The following is a 22,168-nucleotide window of genomic DNA, read 5'->3' as shown; positions in this document are numbered from 1 at the left end:
TGTGTGACCTTATTGTTCCACTGTGTTTATACAGTCAGCCTTTATTATGACCTGTCCTTACTTTCCAGAGGCTTGGTTCACTCTATAGGAACTGGCTCATTTACAATGTGCAGTTTCCCCTGAAGCATCTGTGTCTGTATGAAACTGAAAAGTCCTCCCTGCTCACTATTGATTCCTCAGCCTGATTCCATGTCAGTCATTCAGTTTATCTGGTCTGGACCACGTTAGAAATCATACTGTTTGTCACATTCACAGTTCACAAATAACCAATTATAATAACATTTCTGTGTTAAGTTTGACTCCCTGTTCAATGTTGCCCAAAACAAGTCCACTAAGGGCTCACGCATCTTAAATGAACATAGTGCCTCAAAATTCTCATCTAACTTTTCCACTGGTCTTCTTGACCATAATCCTTATGAGTCATCAGATCCAAAACTTTAATTAATGGCTTCAATAATACCTGTCAAATCACACTGGATATTAGAGCACCATTAAAACAAGAATGAAATCACTTGTTAACACCTCTCCATGGGTTGATGACAGAGAACTTAAAAGACTGTGCAGAAAAATGAACGGAAGTGGGAAAAGACCAAACTTCATGTCCACTACTTACATATGAAAGACCTCTTAACTTCTTATTACAAAAGTAAAACTGCAAGAGCAAACTATTTCTCCAAACTAATCATGAGTGATCACCATAATCCCAGATTCCTTTTTAAAACCATCAATAGATTGATAAACCCTGCTCCTTCTGCCCTTCTGACCACTTCACAAAGTGAAAAAGTTTTTATCTTTCTTTATGGAAAAAATTCCATTACATGCTCACATTAGGAAATGTCATCAAACACTATAATGGGATATCATATCATTCCTATGCTGATGACACCCAAATATACTTGTCCTTCAAGCCAGACAACGTTAGCCGTGTGAGTGTCCTAGCAGAGTGGCTATCTGCCATTAAAGAATGGATGTCACTTAACTTTCCTCAGTTAAACTCAATACATGCCTCAGCCAATCCCTGGTAACTCGTTTGCAGCTTGTTCAGAACACTGCTGCTCGTATTTTAACAAATACAAAACGTTGGGCTCATATCTCGCAAATTCTTGCATCCCTTCATTGGTTACCAGTTAAATTCAGGATTGATTTTAAGATTCTTTTAATAACTTTAATGACTAACATGCAACGTGTAATTACTTTCTACAAAAATGAGACTTGTAGAGTTCATGTATGATGTTCTTGAGGTCCCTCTCCCTTCTCCTGACCCCACCACCCCGTCTCTCTCGCTATTCTCCCCCCTCATTGCCACCCAACCCATCCTCTTTCCCCATTTTTCTCCGCTCACCCTAACCGGTCGAGGCAGCCGCCCCCACTGAGCCTGGTTCTGCCAGAGGTTTCTCCCAGTTAAAGAGGGAGTTTTTCCTCTCCGCAGTCGCCAAAGGGCTCGCTCATTGTGGGAACTGTTGGGTTTAATATGACAGCTTCTGACTCTGCTACCTATGAGAGAAGGTATTTAGTTCAATCTAGTTTAAAAATAAATTAATAAATAAATAGAATAAAAAAGGCACAGAGGTAATGACGTCTGATCTACTGAGCGGGCCACATGGCTTTCATAGCACTGCCATACAAGCCAGTAGCCAGTCAGATTTACCTTTAGCCTCTCTCAACGTCATTGTGTTTAATAGGCTGAAACACCTGATGACACCGAGGTACAATTGAAGATATTATTTTCCTTACAACAACCAGTCTTACAAAGAGCTCAAATGTGATGGTTAAACTGCTCCGTGGCCCAAATATGTGACTGAATTGAAAACCTTTTTATTAGAATTTATTCTTCTTCTAGCCATGGATTTCACTATTTTTCTTGTGAAGCACTGTGTAACTTTGTTTAGATAAGTGCTATACAAACACAGTTATTATTATATTATTTGCTTGTATTTGATTAAAATAATACAAACTATCGTATAGTAAAATCTTCTCATTGTAATTTGAGTCCGAAAATGATGTGATGATGAGTGTCATTAGGTAGTTAGCTACTGAACACAATCGTCAATGAGGCTGCACTGCTTCCATTGTTGTATCACTGGCCAAAAAACATCACTCTTAGAGGTCAGGAATCAAATTTCAAATGATTGACTGGAACCAAGACAACAGTAGGCCTCCATTAAACAACCTTGCTGAGGTGTACAGGGACAGTAGTTATTTTAGAAGCTGCTTCTTTCAGGATTGCAGGTGAGGCTGATGCTCTTATGGAGTGTGGACACAGAAGACAAGTTATTTTTCACTTTAGGAAGGATTTTGCAACTGCTGCCTTATCTGTGTTAATGCTTGTGCCATTATGTTTGCTCTGCTTTAGTACTGCCATGTTTTTAGCTGCTACTATTTTGATGTATGTCCCTTTGAATGCTTACTGTGATACGTCTTAATCCTGTTGGATGTTTTATTGTAGTTTGTGCACTTTAGAACCACTTCTGTCCTCATATTTCACAAGTTTGCAAAGCTTACATTCGGTTGACTTCCATGCATTGTACCCATTTGTTCCTGTGTGTGTGTGTGTGTGTGTGATACATTAGAGTGAGTGGATGGCAGCATGGAGTAAAGGGTTTGGTGAAGGAAGCTGATCTGTGGAACAAAAAACCCCTCTGCAGGAGTGTGTGGGAGCTGAATGTCAGTGTGAGTTCACAGCAGCAGCTCTTCTGTGGGTTTCTGTCCTGCATCAGCTGTGGTTAGTTTCTAAGCTGCTTTCTGAGCTCTGCTGGAAGCGACATGCTGTTTCAAAATGCTCATTGCCTCCTCCTGTCACTGAAGACTGGCAGCAAACACAACTCATAATCTATGAAGCAGATTGTCATTAGGTTAAATCACGTTTTTACATGAAGTGAACTTGTTTTTCTTAAACAATGTTCAGCTGTATTTTGCAATTTGCATTTTTTGTATTCATCTTTCAGAACTCACGGTGGCAGACTAATAACACTTGGTAATGTAGAATTTTTCAATATTAAATATATTATTTAGTGTTCCTGGTCAAATGTGACTCTTCACAGAGAGTGAATGTGTAGGTTAGTAATGAAAGCAGAGAACTCAAATACACACAAACGCACCACATCCACCACACGTCTGCCAGACAAATCTCCCTTTCCATCCTGTCACGGAAACCAAACATTCTGAGCAAAAATATTATGAGAGGCAACACGAAAAGTTCTCACAGCCAGTCGCAGTCACACATTCACACTTACAACAGTTTCCTCTGTTTGCCCCTCACACATGCAGCAGCTCAGATTCACTTGAATACTACACTGAGCTTTCAAGGCTTCGCTCTCTCATGTCACCCTGTGGCAGCAGACACAAGATGGTGGAAGAGGAAGATCTCTCTCTGTTTCATGACCCCAAATGAGAATGAGAATAATCAACCTGGTGAAGTGCCTGAGGACGATTGAGACATGGAAGTTGATATTTCAAATTGTGAGGATTGTGCACTGTAAAAATGTGGCGTTGTCATTTCTGTTATAGTTCAAAATTGTTTTGTTGACTTTTTCAGTACGTTCAATATTCTGTGACAGATAGCGTGTGGTGACTGCTTTACTGGCAGTAATAGTTTGACGTGTCATATTGTGTTGGTTGGAATGTGTAACATATGATTGTGTCTTGTCATATTGCTAATGACAGAAAACCTAATAAGCTGCTCATCCCAACACCACTATTACTAGTTTTTAACCAGCAGTTTATTCCTTCTTTATGTGTTTGAGTCCCTTGTGTAATGTCCAGAAAAACTAGCTAACTAATGGAGCTGCAGCAATTACATGGTCACGGCTGTCTAGTGTACCAGGTAGGCTGTATGCCTGCATGTCTCGTACTTAAATCCAGGTAGGGTGGAATTATTTTACACACAGTGATGCCATGTCGCTGGTGAGGTGTGCACACAAGTATGTTAATGCTTTTAGTGTCAGTCTGTGAGGAGTAAAGGCAGATGTCACATTTTCTAGAGGAAAAGCAAGAGGATAGAAACAGTGATGGATGGATGGCTCACAAATCCTTGGATTTTCTGTTCTGTTAATTGTAGTGTGCATGAGATCTGATGATGTTCTTCCGGAAGGTGTGACCAACAGACTCACAGGCTGTGGTTCTCTGCAGATCAGAGGTCAGTTGTCTGTTGTTCACATGGGCTGTGTGTCCGCTACTGGTGGCGGAGCTTCTGGTGTATCTACTGTATTCCTTCAATACAAGTCTGATTATGTACTAAAGTGAATGTTAGGACACCACAGTATGAAGACATACATCTTCCAGTTTGTTGATGACAATCAAAGCCCTGTTACAACAAAACATGTTGTTGCACTGAAGCTAAATGTTGTGCATTGAACAGATGCTGTAAATATGAATTGATATTAATGTGTAAAGTTGCACAACTGCCTCTCTCTGTGTACATTCAGCCTTTAACGGAAATTCCCCAAATAATAAATATGACCCTCCTAAGTGGGTTTTTTGGAAGAAGAATTAAAAAGTGATCTTGGTTGGCCACCACTGATTTAGGTGATCCTCTGTGTACACAGATAAGCTTTAATAAATGTGTCAGTGTACAAATATGATATCAGCACATTTGTTCATTTTATTTTATAGATTCATATATTGGTTCTGCTTCCACCCTCTGATCCGGACAAATGTGCAAATAAAATCATGGTAACTATATTTATCAGTGGTAATGTATTTTGATTACAGACAAATATGACCACCATTAACTCGAGCATGCCACTGTGACCAGCTTTATCTGGTAAAGTGTAAACCATGCTGATAACTCCTGTGCTTAACTTAACTCATCTGCAGTGAGACCTAACTTTCGGCTTCTGCTTATATACGTATACATTTACCTTTTAAAGATGCATACTCATTAGCTTTGATTGGCTGAACTGACAAAAAATGCTGACACTGCCAACTGCAACTCAAAGGGCTCATTTTGGTGTTTTCCATTTCTCCAGTGGGAGGGGAGGCATGTTAGAGGGAAAAAATGAGAAAAAAATAAACACCACTGTCAAGTGAGCAAAGAAAACTTTTTACAGCAGATGAGATTGGCAAAATCCTTCGGAGGAAATACACAAGAGAGGCCCAATTTAAAGATTTGTGGGTGTCTTTAAAATAACAAGTGACAAAGTACCTTGAGAATATGCACAGTGCGGTTCACTGTACATTATGTTAAACTATAATAGTTCATTTAGAGTCAATTTTGAGCTGTGGAGGCGGCTGAATGATCGCAGATATTGGCACAGACCAATCAGAGAAAAGCCAACTGCAGCACCTGTGATGTTGGTATCAAGAATGATGAGTCTAAATGGGGACAGAGGTTTAGAGGTTTGCTTTTATTATTCTCAGTAATTAGATTTTCGAGCAATATTGCTCACCTCACATCCCCACCAGTAAATTCATTTAAAATGCAATGAAATGTCACACACAAGGACAGAATACAGAGCCTTAACAAGTGGGAGTAGCTGATCAACTTAACTCAGGGCCCGAGTGCAGGCTATACCACTGGGTCCTCTGTCCATTTTCACTGTCTAATGAAAGACACTCAGCAGCATGTGCACACAATAGATTACCAATTACAAATATGCAACCATCATCTCCAGGATTCAGTTGCATTACTAGAATCAATTAGAAAATAGCAGAATGCTACACAAACAGAAATGGACACTGCAACAGGTGCAGCAAGCATATGCATTAACCAGACGTCCTTTCAACAGTCAACAAAATGGAATACAGCCAAGTCAATTTACACATACATGTAGCCGGACAGCCATAACTGTAGGCTGTAAATCTGGGGATAAACTGCCTCAGGTGTGTGCACCATGAACTTCTTGGTTTTCATTGTGGTGCCCATGTTAAGGGACCGTGTATTTTTTTTAGACATTACATAAAACTGACACCTTTTACTATAACTGCAATATGCCATGTAGTTTATACAGTAAAAAGACACAGTTTTCCAAGGCTCCCTCTCTCTCTCTCTCTCTCTTTCACCCGCCCCTCTCTCGATGCCCATGACTGTTTTCAAGTCATATCTCTTCAGTCTATGGGCCGCTGATCCGCTATGATTGATCATCATTATTATTCATCTAAAGAAGGATAGCTCTGGCAATAGCAGACACGTTAGAAGTGTGGACACGTGTGTAAGCCGCAGCAGTTCAGCAAACTAGTCATCATGCACATGCAACGCAGGCAGTGTGTCCACCGTAAAATAAACATCATTGCAAGTGCAGTCAAACAATGAACGCACACGGACACGCATTGCATTTCCAGATGGTTTCACAGCTACATGGGCATGCCAGCGTCTATGATCGCTGTGGTGCCACTCAGGCTCTTACATTTGCAGGCTGGACTCACTGGCAGCATGATTCATGTCACCTCCACAGGAAGCTGATAATATCTTAGCATGTTTGCTCTTCTACCATGGAGGTTACCTGGTTTTCTACATCAGGGCTCTGCTATAAAGAATGTGTCTCTTGACAAAGTGGTGTCCACAGACGCCTCCCTGAGAGAGCGGAGGTTAGGTAATGTTCAGGTGTTGAGAGGAGACTGGACAAATTCACATCAACCAACTAGAGCTAGCAGCTTTCTTGGCTCCAAAGCACTTTCACCTGGTATTGACAGGCCACCATGTCCTGGTCAGGATAGACAACACAACACCGATTTACGACCTGAACATTGCAGAGGGGAACTCAATCACTCTTCCTGTCAAAGGTGGTATTCACTTCCTGTCTTTTAGAGCCACCTGTCATGGGGAAGCCCATGCCCTAGGTAAGAGACAGTCATGACACACACGTTCAGCAACTAGGGCTGCACGATACTAGGAAAAACCTGTCAATGATCTAAAAATCTTAAATGTATTATCTAGGGCAGCAGGGCTCCATCTGATCGGCCAGACACTCCCACTGTTTGGGTAGACATATTTCCAGCAGTGTGTTCCCAGTGGAAGAGTCCAAGTTGTCTTTTTGGAAGACAGGCTGTGAAAGCGGCCTCTTTAAAAAAGCAAATGTTTTAAAAAAAAGTTTTAAAATAGCTGGAAATGTATTTATAAGTGACAACCTATTGTATTAAAATATATCTGTCCTTGTGAATGATTTGCGGGAAGTAACTGACACCTGTATAAAAAGCAGAGGGCTGGAGAGTTCAGTCTCAGTTTCCCACTGCTGCGGGCCCTTTTTTCTGTGGTATAGCCGAAAGTTCAGTTCAGTCCTCAAGTTGACTCTTGTTTTTTTCATAATCATGTCTTTTGTATTTTCCTATCTTTGCGAAAATAGTCTCCATTGATAGAGTTTTGTTTTTTTCTAAATTTTGGCAGATCATATTTTTTTCCCTGTAAATATCTGCATGGGACTTCACTGCTGTAAATAAATATCACTTGGACTGCTGAACTTGGTCTGCAACCCTTCTTTCAAGTGTCTGGCTACTCGGCCAACACTCACACCACCCACGTTCCACCCATGACCTTCTCAACAGAGAAGGGAAAGAATGGTGCATCCACTAGTGCTGGAACAAATTGTTTGGTCAGGGCATAAGTGGTTCTCTCTGCCTCCAGAGCAAAAAACACTTTATTCCTTTATATGAGCGATCACAACGCACCTCTGAGGAAAGATGCACTAGCACACTTGTGGCCCTATAAGCCCCTGTTTATGTTCCCCTCAGTGGAGTTGATGCTGCCTGTTCTGGAGAGGGTGAGTTTAACCCTGGCTGCTTTCTGTTTGCTGGTGAAGACATGGTTTACTGAGAGACATGGGCAAGGAAACTTCAGTGGTAACGTTTGAAGGGCTATTCTTGAAAAATATCTCTGCTGCGGCTAGTTGGTCATCACCAAACACATTAACATTTGGATGAGACAGCCCTTTCAGTGGCTCATGCTGTTCTTTCTGCTGGGACCACGATGCATTAGATATGTGAAGATTGGACCCCAGTTTTGGTGGCTGCTCTGTGGAGCGTGTACACATACCTGTACTAAGGGAATTGACTGAAAGGGAACAAAATGTTATTACTAAAACTACCGTTCCCTGAGGGGAAGACCTTATCGCCCTACTGTGCAGCTGCGGTCAGTGAAGAGGAATCTATCTGAAGGAATACCGTGTTGATGGATGTACAGTTTATATGCACAGACAGGGCCTCCAAAAACACTGACACAGGTCATAAGCCTTAAAGACTGAATAGAGATGTCTTTGGTCAGTCCACGTGGTTGCACGATATCCTGTATTTTATGTGTTTTACCCAGACGAAATAATCAGTCCCTGCATTTTTCACTAACATCCTTGCAGTCCACTTGCATATGCGCAGCTAGGATGGCCCGTTGCTATGAGGACGTTGAGAAGTAGGTGTAGAGCTTTTGTACAATGCCAAGTATCCTTCAGCATAGATAGAACAGCATCAGCCACAATTTAGTTTAATGTGTGTGCCCCATGTGGCACAAACAGAGCTCTTGGACTCATTTCCAGGAGTCTGACTTGGACGTCTCTCATGTTTGACCCACCATCATAGGACTGTCCTCTGCAGTCCTCAAAAGGAATGCTAAAGGGATAGTTCACAGACAAATTTAATTTACTCATTATCTACTCATGACTATGCCAATGGAGGGGTGGGTGTAATGTTTGACTCTACAAAACAGTGTTGCAGCATAATCCAATATAATTGAAGTAAATGGTGACCACTTCTACAAACATAAAAAAAACAACTTAAAAAACATTAATGCCCAAATAGGCTGTTCCTCCAAACCAGCTGTGTCCCACTCAGCAGGGTCTGGTGACAGTGCAATCACATATTTACCCAGTTATAATAAAACCATCATTGATACTTACTAAATGAAACTTAGGACTATACAACAGGGAAATTATATATTTTGTTTATGGTATGCAGTGATGCACACATACACACATGGGCATGTACAAACACACCTACAGAATCTTGCTGGGGAGAGGTTGAAGCCAATGGGTCTTCATCCTCATCCTCAGGCTTGGAGAACATTTGCAAAGACACCTGTGTGCCTGAGGTGGTGGATGGCTTCTCCTCTGGCCCTGTATTAGAGTGTTGTTTTTAATATTTCAGAGCTAGAGCTGAATTTGCATTGAAAGGCAGTTTATGAGTTTACTTCCTAAATACATTTGTTGCAGAATAAAATAGATGCCATTATTCACATTAATCAGAATTTGATGGCGTTTTCACACAAACCAAGGTTTACATATCTTTATTACATTGATTACATTTGATCTGGATAGAATTCATTTTAAATTACATTACATTTTATTTAGCTGACACTTTTATCCAAAGCGACTTACAATAAGTGAATCACCCATGAGGGTACAAACCCAGAACAACAAGAATCAAGTGAGTACAATTTGCTTCAAAGAGCCAAACTACAAGTGCTACATGTAAGTGCAATATAAGTGCAACTAAACTGAATTTTTTAAATTTATTTTTTAACCAAGGTGTAGTGGGAATAGAAGTGTTTTTAGTCTGTGGTGGAAGATGTGTACATTTTCTGTTGTCCTGATGTCCATGGGGAGCTCGTTCCACCATTTAGGAGCCAGGACAGCAAACAGTCGTGATTTGGTGGCAGTGAGGGAGCAGCAAGCCGATTGGTCGATGCAGAGCGGAGTGGATGGGCTGGGGTGTAAGGTTTGACCACATCCTGGATGTAGACTGGACCCAATCCCTTCATAGCATGGTATGCAAGTACTAGTGTTTTGAAACAGATGCGGGCAGCCACTGGTAACCAGTGAAGGGAGCGGAGGATCAGTGTAGAGTGAGAGAATTCAGGGAGATTAAAGACCAGTCAAGCTGTAATATAGGGAGCACACTATAGATTGATATACCAATGTCCTGTCATCATCACATGGGCTGCTTCTACCTATAACCTACTTGTCATTGATTGGTTTGTAGACAGGTTTGTTGGCACGTTGTCAATCCAACTAATGCATTTGCTCAAAATGAATGCTCCAATTCACTTATTCACATTAGTTATGTTGTGACTGTAATATCATGGTATTACTGACACCAAAATGAATTTCTACAAGCAATCCTGCGAGTTAGTTACACGAGCTACCAACTTCTTGCAATTGGTCAGAAAGTTCAAAATATTTACACACTGTAAACAATCCGAACCATGGTGAGCTTGATATGGACCGAGACCACCCTTTCATTGGACAAAATGTTGGTCTATTGGTTCAGACTGTCTTCTGAGGTATCTTTACGTCTATTATTTTGGTTTGTACTAAACGTAAGAGTCTGAAGTTCCAGACCAAACAAGGTAGGTGTGAGAGCCCCCTATAGGAACCAAATAAACCATACAACCTTCTTGGCCAGTGGTAAGTGTAAGACCCATCCAAAAAACTAAATAACTAAAACACATTTTCTTTAGAATAATAGCATAATTTAGGCCTACATGTCTTTAAAATGTCTAGTCCTCATTTCAATGTAAATACAAATCAAATCATTTGTGTCTGGCTCCTTGATTCCAGTACTTATACCGGTAAAAACATTTCCGTAAACTGTACAGGTGTATTCTTCTGATACACTACCAAACAGAGTTTCTTTTTAAAAAGTACCTAAACTATATAAAATGTTAACTTTCAGCATTGGACATTTTGCTTATTGAGCTCAGGACCCAGACAATGTAAGTACAGAAAACCTTGTTTGTCAATTTCAACTCAATGAAGGTCAACCAAATCTATAATGGTTAGATGAGGAAAACTGGAAACAACAATCACAATGTCAACGTAAATGCAAAAATCTTCAGCAACTGAAGAGAACTGAACATTGTTCACACTGAAACAGACCTGAGAGAAGCTTCAGAACTGAAATATGACTACAAAAGGAACAAAGACTGCAACAAACCAGCGAGTTGAACGTCCGACTACATGACAGCAAAGGACTCCGCTACTTCTTTGTTGGAAGACGTGGTGGGAGAGACAAAGATCTATTGGTGGATTAAATCAGATCATATTTGGTTCAAAATGATAATATGTTAATGTTGCAATAAGACAAAACATAATGTTTTTTTAAACATTTATTTCAAATAAAGCTGAAGACAGGGCCCTTGAACTACAAACCACTGAGAAGAGTGTGTTTTCCCCTGTGAACATCAGTAGCCCTTGTCCCATGTCTCCTGCTGAAGTGCACACACTGAGGTATAGATTATTGGCCTGGTTAGGAAAATGTGTTCGGCTACTTTAAATAGTGTTTGTGCAATTCATTCCTGTGAGTTGATTTTATTTTTGCACTGAGGGGAGTGGAAAAGACATGCAAACTAGGCCCTCCAGCAGCGAGTACTGTCCCACTGTGTCCTACTGGACAGCCAGGATGAGGAAAGAGACAGTTAGAGACAGGAGCTGGCCTTTCCTCTGTCTAAGGCGTGAGAAACCAGATGCCTCAAGAGAGGATTTCAGCAAGGGTTACTTTCTGTACTTTGACCAGTTTGCCCATGGTGCTGAGCCATAAGAGCCCTACTGCCCCACCACGACTGAAGGCTGCACCCCCCTCCTCGTTTTTAAACCTGGTATTCTGCACATTGAAGAAGTTCTAAAGTTGAATCTTTAATCTTTTAAAGTTAGCCTTGGAGTAAGTTAGTCATCAAGGAGAGGTGGGATGAGCTGTCAGCTTCACAGTACTCTGGATTGAGCTATGAAAGAGGTTGGTGTCATTAAACCTTGCACATGGTCAGAATTTTCTGTACCCATTAAGTGGCTCCCCATTCATTTAGGAGGGGGCCTGGTCCGATCCTGAAATAAGTGCTGAGAACTACTGAGTGGAGAGACTTGCCTCTGAGGAATTTGCATGATTGGATGAAAGGTGAGAGGGTGATGACACAATTGTCATGAAGTGACATTATGAAGTAGAACACGGAAAGTGGAATTGACAAATGACGTGATGAGGGCATTGTGTTAGCAAACACTGTCATCCTGGAGCACAGTTACACTTCATGTGTTTTAGCTTATCTATAGATTGTGAGGATATTCTATGAGATGACTGAACTTGACAGGCTGAAAACAAATAGATATTCACCATTTACCTCTCATTATTATATTAGATTTTTTTAACCTGGCAGTGTGCTCAAAGCTTTTGTATGGATTTGAAGAAAAGCTGCAGCTGACAGAATGATTTCTGAGTAATATGGAGTAGATGGGACGTATTTTTCTCTCTATTCGTTTATTTTAAAATCATTATCATAGTCATCATTTTCTGGCACATCCTGTGTTTGTCTTTTCATCCGTGCATGTGTCAACAGCAGTATTTGTACAATCCTGCCAACACCCTCGCAAATAGGCAAGTTTCCAAAGACTCGCGGAATAAGGAATACCCCCCCCCCCCCCCAAAAAAAAAAACTGTCACTGTGGGCGTGTCTTTCCTCCGGCTGGAGTAAATAGAGGCGGCGCAGCACCGTGCGCTCCGGACAGGGACTGGCCGCCTCTCAGCGCTCTGACACCGGCTGCCACATGAGCAGCGCTCCGCTCCATCTCTGCACCGCTCCGAGCTGCGCGTCTCCCGGGCTCCAGGATTAGACACGGATTATACGATACAGGTCGGTGTGTCTCTGCTGACTCTTTTCAACACCTTTTCAGGGGAGACTGTGTGTTTGTGCGTGGGTTTGTGTTGATGTTGTGGTGCATCCAGAGAGGCTACTTCGGGGCATGCTTTTGTGGCTGCGAGCTACAGGTGTGCTGGTGAATGCAGTCTGTGCGGGTAACGCGTGCTGACCGGGGAGGGGGGGGGGGGGGGGAAGCACACTTTACGGGCATGTCACAGGAGACGGTCCCGGTCCGAGCTGGGCTGCTTAACGTCCTGCCACGACTTCAGGGGCAAAGGTAAGTGGACTCCCGGCCAGTGCGCGCTCTCCCCGTCCTCTCGCCGTGCGTGCAGACAGACACTGAAATGCAAAAAATAAGCCCATGACAAACAATGAAGTCTCCATGAGGATAGGGTGGCACCGCTGCTATGATTTGGCTTTACCTCAAGATGCTGCTGGAACACTGCTTTTTCTTCTCGGCCAGAGACAAGACACATTTACAGGCTTGGGGAGTTTAAGAATCCCCTCGAGCGTGAGAGGTTGTTATCTTTAGCAAAGATGGGAGGATTTCCGAGACAAATACGCGATGACTTCCGATGTGCCGGTGCTCCAGGTGTCAGATCAGCGGTCAGTTAGCGCAGGGCTGCGGTCTGCAGGTTCTCCTCCGTGCGCTCTGTTCAGCGGTGGTGCTCCAGAGGAAACAAGTGCACTGAGCTCTCCAGTCTCCTTCCAACAGGTCAGTGGATCGCTTTCCTCCCTAACGCTGTTTATCACCTGTGCAGATCGGTGTAGCCAGAATTGTAATAACACTGAGGACCAAAGTCCCTCATTGCACCCCAGCCCTCAACCTTTCCTTCTCCACATGTGCAGACTAGAATGGAGGTTAATTTTAGATCTTCGATAATTGTGCACCCCCCCCCCTCAGTGGCAGGATAAAAATCCAGTGGTGATATTGGCCGATTTATATTTTTAGATTTGCACAGTCAAATTCTACCAATTTCACCTAGGCTTAATATTGATTTGTGTTTCTGTAATTTGAAGATAACACCTTAAATTTAAAACGTAATTGTAGCTCCATTAGACTGAATGTGTTTCTGGTAGTTATAATATACACAGTATTCATGTTTCATTTGGTTCCATGCAGATCCCCTGGGCCACTTTAAAGTAAAATATACATTTCATACTAATGCCCGTAAACAATTAGCACAATATTAAGCAGTGTCCATGTCTGTAATGCTCACTGTGGTGTTCTGATGATTGTTACAGTTCTTTGGTTGTGCCACCTTTTAAACTCCTTATGTCTTCATTTGCAACGGAACTCAACCATGGTTAAGGCAGCTGTTTGGTGGTTGTGTGCTCGTGAATTGTGGGATTAAGTGGAATCTGCGCTTCGGGTGATGAACTGATGATGCCTCGGAGCAGTCTGTGGCTGACTGGTGTCTCCCCCTGCTCCCTTAACACCTTCAGTGTCCTCCAGAGAGGGCGTCAAGAGGATGAGGAGGAGAGGAGTGCTGTAACAAAGAGCAGGCTGGGGATGAGTGAGATAATGATCAAGAGGAGGAGGAAGAGGATGATGGCATTGTTGTGGAACAGAATTTGTGTCTGAGTGACCTGCCCCCCGCAAAAAACGAGTTACGCAACCATTTGACACCAAAATAAGAGTCTCGAAATGTGCAATAGAAATAACAGGGTTGTCAGTGTCAGTTGTCAGAGGCTTTTGATGATGAAAACAGAGAATAATGGAGGTGTGGAAAATCTGGAAAATGAACCAACCATGAGAGCGAGCTGCCTCCCAGGGTGTGAATCTGGAGTGGAGATTACCAAGCCGCGGCGTAGTGGCAGTTCCTTTCATCTACAGCTGACTTGCAAATGTACAAGCTGCTGCAAGAACTGTTTTGTATGTGTGTGAGTGTGAATGTGACACTATGTGTGTGTGTGCATGTGTGCGTGTAAGCGGCTGAGAGATTCCTTTCCTTATAATAGGTTTGCATCACATATGAATCTGCACCTGCTCTCATGTGTCTGATCTGCTGCGACTGGTCTGGGTTCAGCTGCTGTACAGACTCAGTCTAAGAAGAACTGCACTACTTAAAAAAACAAAAGCTGACCTGCCCTCACTGTGAGCCATGTATCAACTGCGTCACAGAAATGAGGTTTACAACAGACAGTTGTGAAGGAAACACAAGTGTGAATGGACTCATTCCAATGAATATAATGAAGAAATTAGGTAAATTCACTTATCAGGCAAGTTACAAACATATTGACACTGAACATATCAGAGTTCAGACAACATATCCTTCCCTTAAACTTAACCAAAGTACTTTTGTTGCTTATACCACTAACAGTACCTTGGATGTGGACAATCTGTGACAGTTTGTCCACCTACCCAAACCACCTCACACTAATAAAATAATTGTTTCATCTATGAAATTACCTCAGCCTAAATGCAGTCTTCGCTTCACACGCTCATTATGTGTAGTTTGAATTCAGTGAACCCGCCCTCAGATGACATCTGGCTGATCTGTCATGAAAACGACTGTGGGACATAAAGAAACATGCACACATGACCTTACAGTCCTTTGTGGCCATAGTAGTGTAGATTTAACGGGCTAATGTGTGTGTGTATGTGTATGTGTGTGGCTGCTCTGGATACAGATTGATAGAACTACATGATCCAGTTTAATCCAGTGTATGAAAGCTTTGACAATCTTTTCTGTAAACACTGATGGTAATAAACATCCTGAACCCACCGCAAATTATTGTGGAGGCCACAACATTCTGTGTCTCTGAATCTTTTTAATTTGGCACGAGCAAAACTGCCGTTGAATTCATTTGAATGCATTTGCCACTAATTAAGACCTGATGTTAGGCTGTTAGAGATGCTTCGTGAGCATGTCTGGCAGGAATGGAGCACAACAAGAGTTGTTGCTGAACCTGAAATAGTGTCTGAAGAAAACCTTGGACTGCAGTTACATTCAATTGTATTCCTGCAAGAAGGAGGGAAGGCTATCTGGGAGAAAATATCAGTCAAATAATTCTGCCCAAAAGTCAGCTCAAACTATGTCATGAGAAGCCAGTAAAATGTTCTCAGCGTTTGAATCCCCCTGAGTGCTGGCTGCACAGGAGGTGGTTCTGCTTCTTGTTTGTATGGAATGAGAACTGTGTAGTTACTATGAGCTGTGAAGATCACAATGGTGCCACCTGTAAAAATGCTTAATATGCAAAATCATATTGTTATATAAACAGTAATCAAGTTACAATGTCCAAGAATTTCCAGAAAAGAAAATACTCACATAACATATGCAAAGACGTGCAATATAACACTTTGAGACCACACAAAGACATTGTTGTTTAGTTATTAGTTAAGGAAATACTGCAAATAGTAAATAAATTACATATATATATATATAATCCTGCAACAACTTTAATGCATTTGAGCAGGACAAAACTACTAAGGGACCTCTACACTTTCTAAACACACAGACATGCTGAACCTTTTGGCCACTCCCGTATAATGTCTTAAAATCAGCCCTTTTGCAATGTGAGGGACACAACACCTTGGACACAGAAATAAACCTCTACTCTCCAGTCCAGGCTGGAGTTTCCACAGAAACACCCACACGTTCAGTAAGAGACGTAGCAAAAGGGAAGAACTAGCAGAGAGCTGCCACTGTGGATGATTGGGCCGGCAGCCAAAGGCCACTGTTTACTTGAGGAAATCATCAGCTCTCTTGCTTCAATTGAAAGAGGGAAATTTCTTTCCCCTCCAGTCAGGCCTGTCGCCTGCTCTCTGCTCCTCTCTGCTCTGGAGAATCATAGATCCATATTTGTAGTTGAGGTTGCACAGATGGAATCTAGAAATCTTTTTTGATTAATTTCTTCGACCCATCCATCAACTCCTTAATGAGCTGTGAAATTGTTTAGAGCTGTTGCTCTCCTGCCTGAACTTGCATCCCTGCAACAGAAGTGGCAAGACCCAACTTCACCCCACAAAAAATGTTCTTAATTGATGAAATAAAATAGCAATGACGGGCCTGCATGGATAACTGGGTGTAAATAGATTCCAGGCCCAGCCCTGGCACCTCAACTCACAGCTGCTCACGCTTAGTGTGCGAGTCTGGTATTCTTGTCGACTGGTGGTATCCACAAAGAAAACCCAGACAGACATCCACCTCTACCTGCACGTCAGCATCTTAAACTTTAAACACAGCAGCTGCCTAAAATCTGACATTAAAGTCACATAATGAGGTCACGTCATCCAGACCGTGTTTGGTTTGGATCCCAAGAGTTTAATTTAGATCAAAGCGCCGAGAAGCGGGGTGTAGTGGGGCATACACCCAAAGGAATTCTTGTTTACCCACATTTTGGGTTTCAGGATCTGGATTTACCACCTTTGCAGGCAAAGAAAAGACCTCTGGGAGATATAAATAGCACACGTGTTGTCAGCACATTGCTAAATGGACAAAAGCTGACAAGCAGATTATGTTGTGGAACTCAGGAAAGGAAAAAAAAGCTCCTTGCCACAAACAAGCACCTGTTTGCAACATGTAAAGGCAGCTGATATTTATAGCTATGCTTGTTGTATACTGTCTTTGTCATAAACTATAGGCTGGATTATTAAATACACAGTTAATGAGTTTGACCTACTGTGTGTGTGTGTTTTTAGGACTCTTGTTATTGAGGGTGCCAAATTTCCCTCAATAAATGACACTGAACTTGATAATATATGAGCACACATTTTATCTCCAGTAATAAAGTTGCGCTGTAGTTTTGATGCTGTTTTGACAAGTTTGCATTTCAGTGTCTCTGAGTTATTCCAAAACAAGACATGTTTGGATCCAACCTTCGTGAATCCAAGCTCCTGCACTTACTAAGCCTACAGGCTGTGAGTCTATTACTCAAAAGTCAGACATGCAGTGAGTGAGGAGTATTTTTTTCAGGGGGAAAATTGTTAATTACGTTCCGAGAAATCTTTACTTCCCACACTTATGAAGCTGTTGTATAGCTTCAGGTGTGAGCGTGAAGCTGCTGCAGGGCCTTTATGCAACTGGCCAAGAATGTCTCAGAAGTGATTAGTAGTTTTTAAGTGGAATCAGAGCAGGCACGGAGCTGTCGACAGAGATAAAGGAGCATGTCTGCTCTCCAAACAGCAGATCTCTACATGATACCACTGCACTGACCCTGTATTAATGGCACACACACACACACACACACACACACACACACTGTGTAGAAGGCCTGTAGATTGAGGCGTATAGGAATATAGTCTGCTGTAGAAAACTCTCCCTGCATCATCTTAACTTAGCATTAATGCAGAAAGAAATCTTGAGATAGACTTTCATTGCTTAGTTGGGTTCAATTTATCCAAATCAAAGAAAAACATATTTTCTTTCTAACCTGTAATGGAACTGGTTTTATCCTAGTTTGATCCCTCACCTACTCCCGTCCACATGTTGTTGTTAAATCCTTGGGCAAGACTCCAAACCTCGAATCATTCCCTGCGGTCAGGCCGACACCGTGCATGATAGCGCGCAGCCATCACTCTGTGAGTGTGCATGTGAATGCAGCTATTTATGTACCACAAGAGGTAAGTGAAAACAAATGTCAAAACATTGATCTGAGCCTTAAACCATTTTCATGCCTGTTGTGTTCTTTGTTTTGCTGTTACATGCTGTATTTACTGTCTCAGTCTTTTGTTTGCTACAGTGGAAAATAACATGGAGACAGCATTTTGGCATTTTGACCACAATCACACACATTACAACTACTCAGTGAAACGGTTAAGGTGGGGTAGCAGCTCCTTTAGGCAGGGTGAGGCAGGTTGTACTGCAGTATTTACACTTACCACTGAAGTCGTTGAGTAGAATTCCATCCCCACCTTATCAGAGTTGTGATACAAACAAGCATCCTTACAGTGACCTCGATGTGACTGCAGCCAGCTCAGAACAGATGATATGAACATGTATCATGTTTTTATCACTTATCATTATGTATCGTAAATGTTGACTGTACAATGAAGTGGCTTTTGCATAACGACACCATTATTATATCGATTACTTCTCTATAAGCCTCTCTTTCACTCGGAAGAATTGAAAGAAAGAAAAAAGAGGATAGCACTTCTGTTTTCCTCTGGAGCATAAATGAGGGATAACTGTGAGCAGTTTACCTGCTAGAAGAAAATCAGCCGTGTTGTCGGAGGAGGTAATGAAGGGGAAGAGGGAGAGCGTGATCGAAAGTGAGATGAAACTAAAATGAACTTTGGATGGGTTTTACTTGGAGAGAGCTCTCGGGCTCAGAATTGACATTCAGTTTGCATTGTTTCACCTGCTTACTTAAAATACAGTGGGGGTTTGCTCTGCCCTTATCACAGCACTGAAAACAGAAAGAGACCTACAGCAATACCACTTGGAAACACTTGCACTAGTTATTAGAAATTCCCTGATGTTACTCACATGCTATATTCTTTTACACAGGCAGGTACTCATCTTTACTAGGAGATAAACCTAATCTAAAATGATTTTTACACTTCAGTTCTTCAGTTAATTCATATCATTTATGGGCCAGTCCAGTAAAAATGTCTCAGACACTTTCAGTGGGATTCCAGTGAGTTTACTTCACCTGCTGAAGTCTAGAGACAGATTGTAATGAATGCAGGAGCATTGGGATACCCTGGAATAGTCTCTCAGGTATGGGTCACATTTAAAAGACTGCATCCTACATTTCCCACAATGCAACTTCTTTTGTGAGCCTCTCTGTCTGGTATTGCCCACATCTTTCATACTCCACATGTTAACAGGCTTTCTATTACACATTTGTAGTTTAAATAACCTTGGTTAGGTCACCATGACTCCATCTGGGTAACTTTTCCTCCTTTCAGAGGTGCAGTAGCTATTATACACGTGTTTTTACAGGCCGAGCAGTACTCACAGAGACAAGTAGAGTGAGCCAGTTGTATAAAATAAGTTGGGTGCTCCTTATAGAATTCACATTCACAAAAACTGCTTTCATTCACAAAATCAAACAGAAAATAAGTGGCCCGTGGTTAAATTCACCACAAGTCAGACCTCTGGGACTTCAGTGGACGCCGCTGTGGTGATGTAAAAATATATAACTGGAATGTGGGCTTGTTAAAACACTTAAATGCCAGATAACTGCTGATGATGTGTGCTTAATTCAATGGTAAACAGATTTCATACACTCACTGCCACTGTATTTATCTTCGGTACAAAAATACATATCAGGGGGAGGCAGGCACGCTGCAGCTACAGCAGCCAGGAAGGCTGACTGACAGCCAGCAGGCAGATAAGAGATGATCATCATCTGCAGATTCAAATGTTTCATTCAACGCGCAGCACAACGGACACACTACCATTACACAGCATGTCCAGCCTTTGGATCAATGGATGAATATTAAAAAGAAGGTGTTACCCATTGGGAGTGTGTGGTATGGCATGCTAACTTGCATCCAGATGAGTGTGTGTGTGTGTGTGTGTGTGTGTGTGTGTGTGTGAGAGAGAGAGAGAAACTGACAAAGATATTTCTCTGCATTCTGGAAATGATCCCTGTGGAAGGAAGACAGGTTTGACAGCAGCTCATGGGCAGCAGAGAAGAAACACGTGAGAGAAGAGAGAGAGACATGAATTAAAATTAGGTGAGAGGAATCTCATAAAAATGGATGGAAATCCAAATGTCACTTGGCACATGTCAGATCATATAGCTGCAGAACTACAGCTGATACCAAGCTGCTGTCGTATACATTCACACCCTCTGCTGTCGTATACATTCACCACCTCATACTGAAGTTATTCTACACTGTCGGCCTTACTACTCACATCTGTATCATATTCCTCTCAAGTCCATAAATGAGGATTTTTGCATGAACAATGGCTCATATGTGGATAATATGGGTCTCCAGTTACAGTGATGTCTCTGAGGATTAACAGCTGTTACCATGATCTATGATCCATATTAGTACCAATGACTCAATTTATTCTTTATGATGGAGTATTAGAGAAAGAAATCCGAAATTTCGAGAATAAAGTCATATAATTACAAGATCATATCAAGAGAATGAAGTTGGAATATTATGAGAATAAAGTCGTAGCATTAAGAGAATGAAGTCATCATTTTAGGCTACGTGTCATGTTAGAGATGAGTGTCACAAGATCAGCTCGACGGCTGTGTTAAAACGAGGGATGTGGAGAATCTTACTGAGTTATACTTAGTCTGGGTTTAACAAATAACAAAGTAATTGTTTGGCTCATCAGCACCATAATATACACATCTGGACTTTGAATAGATTGTGTAAGAAAGTGAAACTATTCTGAAGGAAGAACCACACAGACTTTCTGTAGGAGGAAATGTAAGATTTATATTCAGGAGTGGAACTCTGGTGAGCACTGGTACTTACCACTAAATAATAATTTTTAACAACATTCTCATATTTATACTTTTTTTTCTCTTTAAATTACGTTAAGACTATTATTCAGCGTTACACATTAAATTACAACTTTCTCTTTCTACATTCAAGAGACTGAAAACATGGTTTGTGAGAACAATGTGACCTTATCCTTTGCTTTTTGATTTCCAATGAACTAATCAGTCAAGATAACTTGAGACATTCCCTCAAGCCAATCATGTTCAAGAGGCCAGAAAGTGTTTTGGGAGTTCTCTAGACATTTGACCCCCAAATTCTAATCAATTCATCCTTCAGTTCCAATGTTTGTTGTTTTTTACTATATTTTTGGGGCTTTTTATGGCCTTTAATCAATAGGACGGAGAGCAAGCTGTGAAAGGGGAGCAGAGAGAGAGAGTGGGGGAGGACATAGCAGAAGTTTCCACAGGTCAGAGTCAAGCCCTGGCTGCTGCCTCGTTGGGGCGGCAGCTCTACCGGGTGAGCTATACGCCGCCCCTCCAGGAAATGTTTTTGCCAAATTCCCTCTTATATCGTGTTCACAAGGCAAACATTGTGCTTTGTGAGATCACAGTGACCTTGACCTTTGACCACCAAAATCGAATCAGGTCGACACAACCAACACAACCAATGCAATGAGTGTTGAGCAGCTCAGGTGGCGCGACCAGAATTGGGGATATTGAGGATTAATTCCATTTAATTCAAACCTTATCCCAAGTACTGTACCAGTGCTGATGACCTTGTGTCAGCATTATGTTTTCACTGATTTCACTGATACTGTTTAGCTGTTGTGATTTATTAGTCCCCTTCCAAAAATACACACATTAGCAACAAAGTGTAAATACAGCGCTTGCAATAATACCCTTTTAGTTTGTTTACACTATCATCCAGAGTCACAGGAAGCAGTTACTCGCTGCTCCAAGAGTGAAAATGATTATTGATTTGGACTGACAGACAAGAAAGTAGCAAAACTCATCATCTATAGCTTTGACTACTGCTGCCTCTCTCTCTCTCTCTCTCTCTCTCTCTCACACACACACACATACACTCAATAGTGTTATTTTTGCATTCCCTGCTCAAATACCCCATTTCCCTGCATGTGGTTGCAGTCAATCTCACCTCTGCTGTCACTTTACCCTTGATTATTCATCATCTCCTTAACCAAAAGCATATAAGCACACACACATGCATACACACACATGCAAATGTGAATTATAACGCTTACCATTCTA

The 22,168-nt window shown here is 41.7% G+C and overlaps 1 protein-coding gene across 1 annotated transcript in view; it reads left to right on the top strand.

The window, feature by feature from the left end:
* Positions 1 to 12,398: 12,398 nt before the first annotated feature.
* Positions 12,399 to 22,168, top strand: part of cemip (cell migration inducing hyaluronidase 1) — a 143,790-nt gene continuing 134,020 nt past the window's right edge. Inside the window, exon 1 of the mRNA XM_069526610.1 lies at positions 12,399 to 12,538. The gene's annotated coding sequence lies outside the window, so the exon portion shown is untranslated. The remainder of the gene's footprint in view (positions 12,539 to 22,168) is intronic.

This window comes from Paralichthys olivaceus, chromosome 1 (genome assembly GCF_024713975.1).
Source record: "Paralichthys olivaceus isolate ysfri-2021 chromosome 1, ASM2471397v2, whole genome shotgun sequence".
NCBI lineage: Eukaryota > Metazoa > Chordata > Actinopteri > Pleuronectiformes > Paralichthyidae > Paralichthys > Paralichthys olivaceus.
The sequence above is the reverse complement of the archived record's forward strand: the minus strand, read 5'-3'. Positions and strand labels throughout refer to the sequence as shown.